Consider the following 13,927-nt stretch of genomic DNA (forward strand, 5'->3'; position numbering starts at 1 on the left):
ACAGGTATGGCTCACACACTGCTTTTTAGAGGCTGATTCTGAGCAAAAGCTTTCATTCCATGCATGTTGGGGTGGGGGGGTTGCTGCTTCAGAAGATGCTCCTTTCCACTGATCCTCTGTGTTTTCCTAGCACTGAGCCTGGCTGCTCAGCTGGGTCACCCATCAGCCCCTCACTCCCTTTCCTAAATCACAAATCTTTGAGGTTCAAGGAAAATGATGTACCTTTCCCCCACACCCCGCCCCCCCCCTTCTCTCCTTGCAGCCCATTCAGAACAGCAGTGAGCAACAGTGTGAGGAAAGCACGAGGCTAAACCCTGTCCTGGCACGTTGAGCAAGACAAGCTGAATCGAAGTGCTGCTGTCATCTCTACCTGGCATTCAAAAGGAGAAACATGGCCCGACATCTTCCATCCATCTGTAAAGCAAAGACAAAGAAAACTCATCATCCCAGTCAATCCCCACTACCCCGTGCAATGGATTCGGAGCTCTGCAGCCAGCAGAGGCAGGAACCAAACCCTGCACAATCCATAACCATCACTGACTGGATAAGGGGAGACCGGTTGTGTCACCAAATGAGTCAGAGATGTTGTAGAGCTTTTTGTAGGAGAGGAGGGAGAACTAAGTCTAACCCAATAAAGACGGTTTTTCCCGTGCTAGGTGAGAGCCAGAGCATTGCTAACTGGGGGAAAAATACTGTCTCAGTTCGGAAAATTTGTGTTCTCACGCTAAAGGTCATGTTGAGGAAGAGGGTGTGGGGTGAGCTGTCCTCCCAGCTCGGTCACCTCCTGTCGTGTTTCTTTTGCCCCATGAGCTGCTGTGGGTACATGGTCACTTCCAGCTGGAAAGGAGTCGGTGCTGGTGCACGTGCTGTGGTCTTTGCAGCTGCTTCAAGAGAGGGGACAGGGAAAGGAAGCTGCCTGCAGGAAAGCAAGTGATCCTAAGCAGGAGAAACAGAGCATACAGCATCTTCAATGGTTTGGTCTCCTCGTTCTCCACTGGGAAACCACTATATAAAGGCTGAGCAAGACTGCAGAGTGAGGGGGTGCAAGCATGTGTGGATGAGATCCTTTTCTTGGACCACCTGCTCCCTGGGAGGGATGTAATCCACCCACTTCTCCAGCCCAGTGCCAGAGACATCAGCCTCTTCCCCAGGGTGCTCACGTCTCCTCTTGCCCCAGCCTCGCTGAGTCTTCACACCGACCTGGCATGCCGGCAGAGTGGCGTGACAGCTCCTGCTCCTGACTGCGAAGGCTGTGCTCCATCACCAGTCCGACGGGTCTGCGCAGCGTGACAACTTGCCTGAGCGTAACGAGACTGGTAATGGTGAATGCACCGAGCACGATGCATGTGGGCATGCAAGCACCTCCCCTGCCTACCCAAATTCAAGCTGCTTTTGACCCATGCCACGTCCCGCGCGCAGAGGGCTGCAGCAGCCAGCATGCAGCTTGTCGTGGGAACCCCCTTACACCACAAAACCCAAGAGGTCTCTCAGCCTTTCCCTTCTTGTTCGTTCCTCCTTTGTGGGCTTATCCAGTTTTTGTGAGTTCAGGGGTAGATGGGACTGAAACTCACACAGCACTTTATTCAGATCAGATGTGTCCTGCCCGTCTCCCCTGTTCCCCTCCAAAACACACGCACATATCAGGGCTTTGAATCCGGAACGGTGTCCACAGCTTCTCCTTGGTCAAACCCTCCCACAAAACGTGTGGCCCCCCAGGTCGTATAGAGTGCTCTGAGAGGGGACTCCTCCTTTCTGCTCCAGCGCTCAAAGCCAGACCTCATTTACGGCATCTCTTTTTGAAGGGTGAAGGGGAAAACAGGTCCCGGGGCCACACTTCCCTCCCCCGAGAGCCATCGTGGAGCAAGCATGGCTCTTGAAGCACAATGTTTTATTTGCATTTCTTAGTTTCAAATAATTCATGAGGGATTAAAGGGATAACCGTGCTTTCCCCTACTTTTTTTCCGGTTCCTGTACAATTTATCCATTGTGTTGTACTGAGCCGTTGTAGAGCTGTTTTCTAGGCTTTGAGAGATGAGCTGCAGTTTTTGCTATGAACTGACTGTGATGCTGATGTTTGGGAGAAAGGTGACCTTGTACATACAATCCTGTATAATAAAAGAAAGAAATCTAATTTGCTTTTGCTCTTTTCTCGCTCTGTCATACATATACACACACACTTTTTTCCTCCATTTCAGACAAGTAAGTCTTTTTTCCCTTTCTAAGTTCCAGCTCTGCCCACAGGATTTGCTTTCCCTTAGACAAGGTGTATCCCACTGGGCTGAGCAAAACATCTGGCTTCACAGGGGCTCTGGAGGCCTGGAAGCTCATTTCGTGTGGGAGAGCAGGGGACAAATCCAGGGCTTTAATCTCTGGACTTTACACTGGTCCAGCTCATAACAGACTGGAAAAATGACGCTGCTGTTGCAGTTTGCACAAGCCAACGGTGCTAATAAATGCTCCTTCGGCACAATGTCTTCTGTCCGTCTCCCCAGTCCCTTCCTCAGCAGAGCAAAGCTCATGCCCTGTTGCCAGCTGGGCACGTGTTCACCGGAGAAATCATCCAAACCTTGGCACATTTGGCACCTGAGCTGTGTCTGGAGGGCACCAGTGGGGAGGGCACCACATGGGGAGAAGCCAGCGGCTACCACACTGTCAATGCTTTTTTAAGTTTCCAGTCCTAGAAAGTTGTCTGCTGAACCTGGCCTGAGCCGTCATCCAGCACTGGAGGGCAAAGCTGCCTGTTGCATCTGTTCAAGTTCATGGCGAGTCTGGGGATGCTTGAACATCCATCCGTCCTGCCATCAGACACCAGTTCACTTCGAGATAAGGCAAGCAGCATGGTCAGACTAATGGCTGGACGTCCTTGCGACTGGGAAGAATGGGGAAAGACAGGGGGAAGAAAAAAGAAAGAAAAAAAAAGCAAGTCAAAACATTTAACTATCGAGAAGATCAAAATCAGCCCAACCTTAGGTCTGCTGAGCTGTGTACCTGGGCTCTGAGAGCGACCATGGCTCAGTGCCTCCGAGGAGGGCAGAGCGCTTCGCTGCTCCATCCCCACCCAGAGCCCCTGCCTCACCGGCCAAATGCTGAGCCTGGCACCGGGCAATTACAGCGCGGGGCAGCTCGTCGGCTTTAGACCAGTAGAGCATAGCCAAGGTCTCCTAGCAAACAACTGGTTTGATTTTGTCAACTATTTTGGGGGGAGAGTGAGGGACTTTGGGAGCTGTTACGCAAGCCCCTGTATGGTAATTAACTTTGCTATTGGCTGTAGATAGGGCCTCAGCGAAATGGGTTCTGGGGTTTTCATGCTCATTGAGTTCTGTATTGTGACCCGCCAGAAAATCATCGCATGAAGAGGCGAGGGCACAGCAGTGGGATGGGAAAGGGACTGCACACCAGCCCTTTCACCCCTTAAGGCCATAAAGCAGCTGCAAAGCTTCCCGCTGACTTCGCGTGGTCCATCAAGAGAGGAGCAGGGGGAGAGGAGGTGTCACTGCTTTCCCAGCGACGGAGCGGGAGGGCAGGGGGAAAGGCAGATGCCCACTGCAGGGGCACAAGGCACAGCAGCAGGGCTTTGGAGAAAGAGGCAGATGAAAGCACATGGGCTGTAGATATTTAAGGACTCCAGAGCATTTATAGCGAACACACACACAGAGCACAGACAAAGCCATCGGTGCTGTTGAAGTGTGCACCTCATCACAGTCAGCTGCTCTTCCCCGACTCCCCCAGCCCATCTCTTCAAGCGTGAACACACACAAGATACAGTGTGGGGTGCTGCATGGTCAGAGCACAATGCAGCACTTAAACCACAGTCCATCCATACTCATCCTCAACCCCAGCCCAAACCACGCTCTGCTGTCACAGGGGAACAGACGGCAGTGAAGAGCAGAAGTCCCGTTACTGGGCTTGTCCTGGTTAACAGAAAGATGTGTGGTCCTCCCCAAGGCATTTTAAATATCTGTGACACAAAAAGATCCATCAGATCTCATTAGCTCTTGAATGAATATAAAGGGGTCCCACCCTTCATGCACCCAACCTCCTTTTCCATGATCCAGTGTCCCCATAGAGTTGCTCCCTGTAAAGCGTCCCTGCCCTGCTGGGATGTGGGAAGAGGAGGGTTAGGCCAGTCCATTCTCCCCAGCATTTCCCCCAGGGCAACAGTTAATTCAACATCTGCACATTCTGAAGAAAAACCACCAACATAAACTGAGCAACTCAACTGAACATACACGTAGTTTCCGTCTTGTGAACTAGAAAAAAAAAGCTTTTGTTAAAGCCTTTCCCCACCACCCACAAAGGCAAGAAGATCTCATTACCAAGTGCCCTGGACCTCACTTCGCTTCTCACATTTGCTGCTCCGCTTGTTGCTGTACCATCTGCGTTTGGTGGCAACAGCAGCGTGGCCTTTGTTGGAAACAAAACCAAAGGTCTCAATGCCCACTGCTTTGCCTGCACCTCTGCAAAGGAAACAGGAAATGTATGAGGTTGGCGACACACTTTGGGCTTAAATGTGCTGCTCTGGACAGGAACAGCAGATGTGCAGGAAGTTTTGGTGCTCTGCTTTTTCATATGCTGGCCTCAGCCGTCATTAGAGCAGTAGCACAGGGTTACTCCAGTCCCAAATCCTCCTTTTAGGTCCTTCTGGACATGGAAAGACTATCTGTTGGCCCAAAACATCTGTAATCTTCCATTCAGTTTGAGTCAGGAGATGTAACAAAAGCCCCCCCCCACTGCCTTTAATAAATCCTATTAATTTTAACGAGCATCACAGTTAAAGTCCATACAGCGCTTTGGAAATACTTCAGCTATTGCAGCTGTTACAGGACCCATTCTTTGGGGAATTTGTAAAAGCCAATTGCTGCCTCTGTGAGTGTTGTCGTATCCCTCCTTCATTGTCTTCCCATTATCTGCAGGAGGTTTAATTCCATATTTTTCCTCTTCTCAAGAAAGTTGTGGAAACATTTGGTGATGTGGTCAAGAACCCCAAGGGCTCCTGGTGGAGTCTGTCCATCCTCTGCCAGGAAAACACACCCAAGCCTGGGACGGGAACGATCCAGTGCCAAAAGGACTCAGCCACATGGAAAATCCTCTGGATGGGCCTGGCAGAGGGGCCCGAGCAGCCATTCCTGCACTAAGCCCCGCACTGCCGGCACCACTCGCGTACCCATCGAGGCGGCGTGTGGACAGGCATGTGCCAGTACGGACGTGCTGTACCAGTTTAGCAAGAAAACCCTCAAGTTCAGCGCCCTTTCAGTGCCCAGATTGACTTCCTAGCAGGTCGATTATTTTCTCTGACAGGTTTGAGAGGGTTCCTCAGACACAACTTCCTATGGATCCCAGCTTTCACCCCCTCCCTGGGCTCACAGCCCCAGTGATTCGACCAAACTAGTTGTAAAGGAGACACAGAGAAAGTGTGCTTGAGATAGACAAGATGCGAGAGGGGGAAAAGGGAAGGATAGGGGTGAGAGATGCAGGCAGAAGCAGGAACCTGGTTTCCCAGCCCTGCCCGCAGCGATGCCTGCAGCACACGAGCCTCCTTGCTGACACCTTCTACTCCCATTTGCAAGCAGACGTCACCGAGGGTGAAGCACGGACCAAAGCTGCAGCCTCCCCCGTCTGCTCACCGACCACTTCTTCGCCCCTCCTGCCCCGCTGGTGAGCAACCGCTGCGAGCAACCGCTGCGGCTCCTCCTCAGCACCACAGCTGAATTCACCATGCTTGGGAGCCAGAGATGTCCCCACTGGGCTGTTGGTTGGCTGCGAGCGGCTGGACGGGAACGCTTTCAGCCCGTCAGCAGCTCTTGAGCACAGACCATCACACTCTGGGCACAGCGTAAGCAGCTCCTTGAAGCCAAGGTGAAAATTTCCTGCATTAGGACCATGGCTGAGACCTGGGAGGCTTCAGGAACTTCCATCTGCACGTCTCCCTTGATAAAACTGCTTTGGATGCAACACGGTGGCAACACTTAAATATATCCATTTAAACTGCTTAAAGACCAGTCTGGCTGCAGAGCCCAGGGACCCAAATGCAGCATCCTACCTCATCGCAATGCAGGAGCCCGGCAGCACAGGAGTCTTGTCCTTGTAGGCAGGTCCAGCCCTGACCGTGGGTCTGCACAGCTGCGTGAGCAGCCCCAGATCGCAGCAGCACCACGTTCCCAGAGGGAAAAGCGGTGTCTAACTGCCACCAGAGCTGGCTATTAATACTGTATCACAGGGGGAGAGAGCGTGTGCACATGCTGTTAACACAAGAAATTAGGAACATGTTTGCATATCAGCAACCAATATAATATTTCAGTAAATGTATTAAGAGCTTTATGTGAAGGGAGTTCAGGCTGGGCAGGAAGCAGGCAGCCAGCAAGAGGAATAGGGACAAAAGTAGAATAATCTCAAACATACCATAATGAATTATCTTTGCACCTAAAAGCTCTTCTAAAGTAATTCACATACCCCCAGCTGATCGGAACAAGGAATCAGAAATCATCTTTATGTACTCAGAGCACTTATGGCCAATACAGCCACCTGGGACGTGCATTTGCATTCAAAAGCCTAAACTCCAAGAGACACTACAGAGATAGAAGGAGAAACAAAGATGTGTTAACAGCCATGTGGGAAGGTGGATTTAAACTAAAAAGACAGGAAAAAAGAAAAAAAAAAAAAAAGGAAGTAATGAAGAAAAGTAATAGCACAGACACCCAACCCTCCAGGACTCCTACGGTCACTGCTTAACGTGTAACCCAGCAGACACGTATGCCCATGAAATTTTCCAGTTCTCACAGCTCGGACACACGGGATGTCCTAGGAAGAAGCAGCCCAGCAACCTGGAAGGTATCCAGGGGTTACACCGAAGCAAAAATATAATTCCTACCAGTTTTACTTGTAGTCATTTGCTCTCAGTCTATTACGAAACAGCCTGACTTTAAATCTTACCAGACACAGCTGTTCACACCTGCACTTGTCTGGCGCTGGGGGAAAGCGAACTGGCTTGAACCCAACAGCCATGGACCGGCCTCTCTCCTTGCAGAGCGCAAATCCCGAGGAGGTAGCGAGGGGAGGCACCTCTCCGGGGGCCGTACCCGCTGCGCCTGCGGGAAATTCAGGCTGGGAGGCATTTCTTCCTGCCAGGAGGCAAATGGAGGGCGTGGGGGGGACAGGTCAACAACGGCAGAATCTGTGGGGCACGCAAGTGGTCTTTCACCTATGTTTCTCCTGCTTTTGTTTTCCTCTCCCAAGGAGAAGCAGTTGATTGAGCAATGCGCCCTTGCTCCAGCCTCATCGTTACCTGTCACACACCCACACACGTGACACAGTTTTCCCAACAAGGCCATCATAAAAATTTCTCTTCCTTCCTTGCAACACCGGGAGCATTCCCCAGGCTGTGGAGCTCAGCCCCGGTCAGCACAATGCCGCCGGCAGGAGCACGGGGATCAGAGCAGCGCTGCCTTCACGGGACTGAGACGCCAGCGGGAAAGCGGCCCAAAACACGGCTGAGATTAACAATGCTGACACTGCAAAACCAACATTAAAAGTCAAATGCTTCAGAACCTTACTAGCAAAAATAAGGACAAAAGATGTATTTGGCTTCTCTAATTCGCTCCAGGTCCAGCTTTCAAAACCACTCGATGCATTGGGTGTTGAGTTCTTTTGAAAAACATATCACAGCTGTGGATGTTGACACTTGGAGCTGTGCAACAAAAAGCTTTTGAGAAATATGGTCCTAAATGAATCAGAAATGATGGTCCATTGGGAATTGTTCCCATCTGCAGAAAACCTTAATAATGCATTTAAGGAGCGATTTTCCATTGGGGCAGAACAACACTTGCCCACCCATCCTCACTGGGCTGGTTATCTCACCCGGCCGCAGCACTGGGAAGAGGGAAGCCAGAGAAGATAACAGGGGTGTGTGGTGGGGTAGCAACAGGCAACACACAAGCAGGACTTTTCTGTTCCTGTATGGCACAACATATGTTTTCCATCATCCCAGATCACAATCCGTCACTGCACTCATTTCAAATACACACACAAAAAGTCAAGCGCTGCTTTTGCAACTACTCCTCACCGCTTTCAACTCATGCCTTAATGGATCTGAATTATTCCCCCAGCAGGAAAAGCGTTTCCCCAGCAGCAGGACATACGAAAGATGCACTGAATCTGGGAGCGAGGTACTGAAACTGGCTGGCAACAGCACAGAACCAGCCAGCCAAGGCGAAAACCATAGCGCTCACCTGCAGGAGGGACGTTTCATCTGTCATGGTTTTAAGGCTATTTCTGTCTCTCATACCACTTCACTGTAAGGAACAAAAAATCCTGGGTTTATTGCCATCATTCCAGCTGTTTTTCTGGTAAAAGACAGCTTTTTCAGTTAATTATAAATATAGATGTTGAAAATAGTCGGTATGATACCATCTTTCTACAATATCATAGTAGACACCATTTCCCACATCATAATTTTTGTTGTGGGATCATTTTCCAATCCAAGACAGATCTCTGCTCTTTTCTTACCAAAGAAAAAATAATTGCATTGGCAAACGAGCAGCAAGGCTCCCTGCCTTTCCAGCCACCAAGCCCGGATGTATGGGAGAGTCCTGTGTCCTCCCAAACCGCAGCCAGGAACTATCCTAATAGGATGGGATTTGCACTTAGCTCTCCAACTTAACACCTTTGCCATCCATCACCACTGGTTGTGTATGGAGAACGTCTGCCTTGGAAAATTTCTAAACACATAGCGGGGACCAACTCAAAGAGTCTGCTGAACTTGAGCCTGTAAAGAAACTGTAAGAACATGACTGCACAGAGGATATGCAAAGAGCAACCCAACTTAGAGATGGAAAAGCCCTGCTCATGCCTTAGTTCATATGTGGCGATACAAAACACACAGACAGCACCAGTGATAAAGGAGTAGGTATGGTCTAATCTTTTTTGTACGTCAGAAGACGAGGACTGGCCATAGCGATGGCTTGGCAGAGCACTCGGTGGGAATGCAGAGGGATGGGCTGTTATTTGTTCCTACCTCTGTCTCATCCCCATCAGCTCTGCTCCTCACAGCACTCCCCTCTTCCCTGCCTCTGGATTCTTGACTCCTTTTAAGCATCATTTCAACCCACAAGGCTGTGGATATACAAGACCCACTGTGAATATCATACTCTTCTGGAAAATATTCAATGCGTAACAGGCAAAGCGTGGTGTGCTGGACATTACAATCCAAATTAGAAAGGTAGATTAGAAAGGTAGATCTGATATACACCATCACCTTTTTAACAGCAGAGCTCTCAAACAGCAGTATTCCAAGATAGCAAGAATACTAACCCAGAACCAGTGCCTCTGCACACACAAATCGATACGTTTCTGATTGCATTTCCTAGATTTTTCTCTGTGGCATTTGCATACTTGCCCAATCCTCATCTTTTGTTATTCCTATGCATTAAGTTTCATCTTATTTTTTCATTACCTACATATCGCCTTTCTATCTTCAAGAACCCTTCAACCTTCACAGCAAAACCGTTCTCTGCTGCGCAGGGACAATCGCAGCTCCATCTCCAGTAAAACGGCAGCAGCAGGATGGCTGCGGTGGCCAAAGGAGTTGCGAGATGCCAGCCCAGGGTGGCTCGGGCTGCGAAGGGGAGGTTAGCCCAGGCAGGAGGGGCTCGGAGCTGCAATGGTGCAAACAATCCCTGTGTTTGCTTGGAGTTTCCTTGTGCTGGGTGATCCTGAGCCATTCGGGGAGAGGAGGAGAGCACAGCTGGGACATCCACTCCTGATCTTCACCCTGTGCTCCAGCTTGGCCCCCTCCTTACTGCTCAGAAGATCCCCTTCATATCCACACATGCCAAATCATCCTGTCTCCTGATTTTGGCTGGTTCAGAAGACACCTCTCTGCCTGCAGCATCTCCACGAGGCACAGATGGGGCTCCAGCCCCAGCACACTTCTCATTCTTCAAGCCCAAGTATGTTCTTGGTCGGGGGCAGGATTTAATGGCCACCTCCCTCATCCAGAACAAAGTGTAGAGGGAAACAATGTGCTTCAGCACGCAGCTTAAATCAATTTGAGAAAGTGGAGTAGGTCTGCAATTAAAAACAAACTGTCACATACAAAAAAAATTTGAGACTACATGGCCAGCCGCAAGCAGCCTCTCGCTAACAGGGAAATCTCAAATAACCACTTCAAGAGAACCCAAGAGATCTTTGCACAGCTCCTTCAGAAGAAAAAGAAAGAAATGCTATCCTCTCTGCTGGCTGGGACTCGTAGGAAAGGAACCCATTGCTTGAGAGTGTCAGAAAGTGTGGAGGCAATGCAGGGAAGAAAAACATTTTAAGCTTCATTTCAGATGAGCTCGTGTTTCCCAGAACTTATTTTTTCACCTTCATGGTGGGAAAAAGGCTATTTCGGTGCTGAACAAAAACATAGCAGAAGGCCTGCAGCAGGCTCTGAGAACCATGAGCAGCACAGAAAGACATTTCAGTCCCCAAAACTAAAAAGAACTGAATATTTATTTTTTACTTGCCTTTTGTGCCTTGCTTTCAAAATTAATCACATCCAGCTTTTCTCCCTGTAATGAAGGCAATAAAACTCCCTTTTCTTTTCCTTTTTTAATGAAAATGAAAATTATCAGAAGAGGACTGTAAGACCACATTAGAAGCACCAAGATCCAGCTGTGTGACCTAACACTGGTGACAATTAGAGCATAAGCATGGTTTGCCATCAAAGCCACATGTTCCTGCTCCACTCCAAGAGAAATGTTTCCACAGGGAAGAAAGAAACACACGAAACCTATGGGATAATTACCCAAAGCAGCAAGCAAGGCTGGGGGAAGAAACAAAGGTTTTAAAACTAATTTGCTGTAATACAGAATGCAGAAGTAAGGAAGCTGCTTCTGTGTTAGAAAACCTGAAGTCTCTCTGAGCCCAGAGATACCCTACGGAAGATGCAATGGGCTGAAGCGGGAGGTATCCACGTATTTCTGCTGGGTGTTCGGCAGAAAAATGATTAATAACACAGATGTAAAGCTATGACTGTTTTATTTCAGAAATACGCAGTAGTTTGCAATATGCAAAAAGGAAAAAGGATGAACTGCAAGCTTACACAGCAAGGAATGACCCTGGCATTACAGAAACAAGCAGAAGGGAAGCGACAAAGTATTTTTCTTCCTGCAAGGAAAAGCCAATTCCTCATGTCTATCGAGCAGCAGCACGTTTCCAGGGCCAGCTTAAATTTCTACTTCGGTGTAAAGAAGTATGGTTGCTCCCTTGGGCTTGTGACAGAGACTAACAGCACAGGTTCAGCCATATTCTTATATACAGTATATATAAGAATGTATAGCATATATATATATATGATACCTATGTGAATATGTATTTATACCTTATCTATATTCATCTACGGTGAAGCAGCTACAGTAAAAGCACAGTCTCCCTAGGCTCTTTCTAAAAACTAAGAGGCTGGCTGAATTGCCTCTGGAGGCAATTCCCTGTCTTCATTATTGACTATAGAAAGAGCTGAAAAAACTGGATTTCTTAGGGACTGGCGCCGGGTGAGGTCCCTTTGAGCCACGGGCTTTTATAGGTGAGACAGCGCATGTTAAAGATCAGCAAGAGCCCTCGAACCTGTTTCTCTTTAGGATTCCACAATTTCCAAGTAACACCTTCCTTCAGAAGCCTTTTTCCTCCTCCTGTCACGAGATCATTTAAGCAACTGATCAGGATCGGAGCAACTTTTCTTCTCCATCAGCTCTCTGCATTTGGAGGCGTACTGAGGGAAAGGACACATGGCTGTGCTCCCTTCTCTGCCATAGGATTTTACTGTTTATCCAAAATCCTTGTAGCTATTAGCCCAAATTAGAGCCATTTGAGAAGGGTTTTCCCAAGATTGACAGACACTTGGGATTAGAGCAAGCCGTGACTTAGGTCAACTGCCACAACGCCCCTATGCATGCAGAAAGCAGAATGCGAGGTAGAGCCATCTAGGTCCAACCTAATCCTGGCCGATCCCCACGGACATTACGGGAATCCAAACATCTGCAGACTTTAGCTGTAGGCCCCTTTGCACTGCCGGGAAAGCCCAGGAGAGGCTTTCATCAGGACAGGCTTGTCCCGCTAACTGACCACTATCTCCAACCTGGGCGTTTCTGGCCGTTTTCCTCCAGGGACACCGAACTGCCCATTTTCCCATCATTTGAGGCCTTCACATTTCTAGGGAAGACTGAGCTTAGCGGCTGGAAAAACACAACAGTTAACAGGACAGCTCAGAAGCAGGATAAGTGAACCCAGACTTACCATCCAGGCTTACAGCACAGGCCGTCCAGACTGAGGTCCTGCCTCTGGCAGAGGCCAGAAACAGGTTGCTCAGGGAAGAGCGTGCACTGGAGCAGCCAGGGTGCAAACCCACATAGTGCGAGGGCAACCACTGGTCAGATGGAAAGCTACAGAAAATTATATTCTGCTACTCAGGCAATATGGGACTAACCTCTACTATGGCAAAAACAATTTAAAAATTGAAAAGCAAACAATTATTTTGGAAGCTGGTGTGGCTTTGCAGTTTGTTGTCCATACAGGCTGAAGCTGAACTGGTAATTCTTGTGCAGCTTCTGTTTTCTGTTAAACATCTGCCTTCAATTCTTTCTCAAAGCTTGGCCTCCCACTTGCTTGGATACTCTTGTATTAGTCTGGTGATCTGGAATAAACCTCTAGCAAAAAACTGAGCAGAAGGGCAGAACAGATAGCTGGAGAAATGTTATTTAAAACATGAACAGATAAGTTCTAATGAATCTTAGCCATCAGCATCACACTCAACCTCATGTTCTCTTGACTTTCAGAGCTTTCCTGCTGTTTCTATTTCTGTACCTCCTCCACTAGATCACATCATAGACGCTTTTGCCTGACTACAGCCGAACATCCCATGCAATTCGTGACAAACCTTGTCCTGTTTTCAGCAGCAGCAGCGTTGAGTCTGCTTTTTCTTCTCCTTGCTTACAATCTTAGGTGACCGAGTTTCCCTGTCAAGCAGGCCCACAATTGACACAAACCAGGGATTTTAGGGTGCGGTGTACACGTCTGGAGGACACAGGGCATGATGGCCCATGCACAGTGCTAACCAGAAATCCCCCACTCTCAATGGAAACTTCTGAAAAATGCTTCTCCTTCTTCACACCATTTCTGGTTGTAAAAATACTACTGCTTTGATTAAATCCTTGCTCTGGCCAGAGGCTTCCATGAAGAGTTTAATCTCACTTACTTTCATAAGAGTAAACAGTTATTTCAGCGGAACAGAACCACACCACCTTGAAGGTAGCTGATCCCACTGCATCTATACTGAACCATGGAACTCGATCTGTTTTCATTTTACTGGTTACTTTGGTGACCTGAACAAGGTCACCTAACCCTTTGAGTTCCAACCCTTCAACTACGCAACAGAGATAAAAGCACTTACCTGGCAAAAGTGAGTTATAAAGAGATTATTCTTCTTACAAGGATATCAGTAAATTTCAGGCTGACTAACAGCAACATGACTTCTGTATAGTTCTAGGACCTCCGGTGACAAGTCTTAGAAGATTTTCTTTTGCATGTTCTGGGCTGAAAGATGTGTTGCATCTTTACTGCTGGAAAGGAACAGACCTGCAACAGCTTAAATGACTTAGGTAAGGTGTAAGAGAACTCTGGGCACGGCAGAAGCTGTGGAGAGGAGCAACCCAGCTACATTGCTTTGCTCTTTGCTGGCTGCCAGGCTCCTCCCCAACCCATTCAAACAGGGATTCCATTCGGCTCTGCAGTCCTTCAGCACCTAAAAAAAATCTGGCTCCCACATCTCCATCAGCACCATACAGCCGCTTTTCAGCTCAGAGAGGAAAAAAAAGCATGGAGAAACAGAGTTCTATCCGCTTCCAAATACATGCCTGCACACAGGCCCGAGGTAAACAAAGCTACCACCTTATTC

Source organism: Gavia stellata, chromosome 20, assembly GCF_030936135.1.
Source record: "Gavia stellata isolate bGavSte3 chromosome 20, bGavSte3.hap2, whole genome shotgun sequence".
NCBI lineage: Eukaryota > Metazoa > Chordata > Aves > Gaviiformes > Gaviidae > Gavia > Gavia stellata.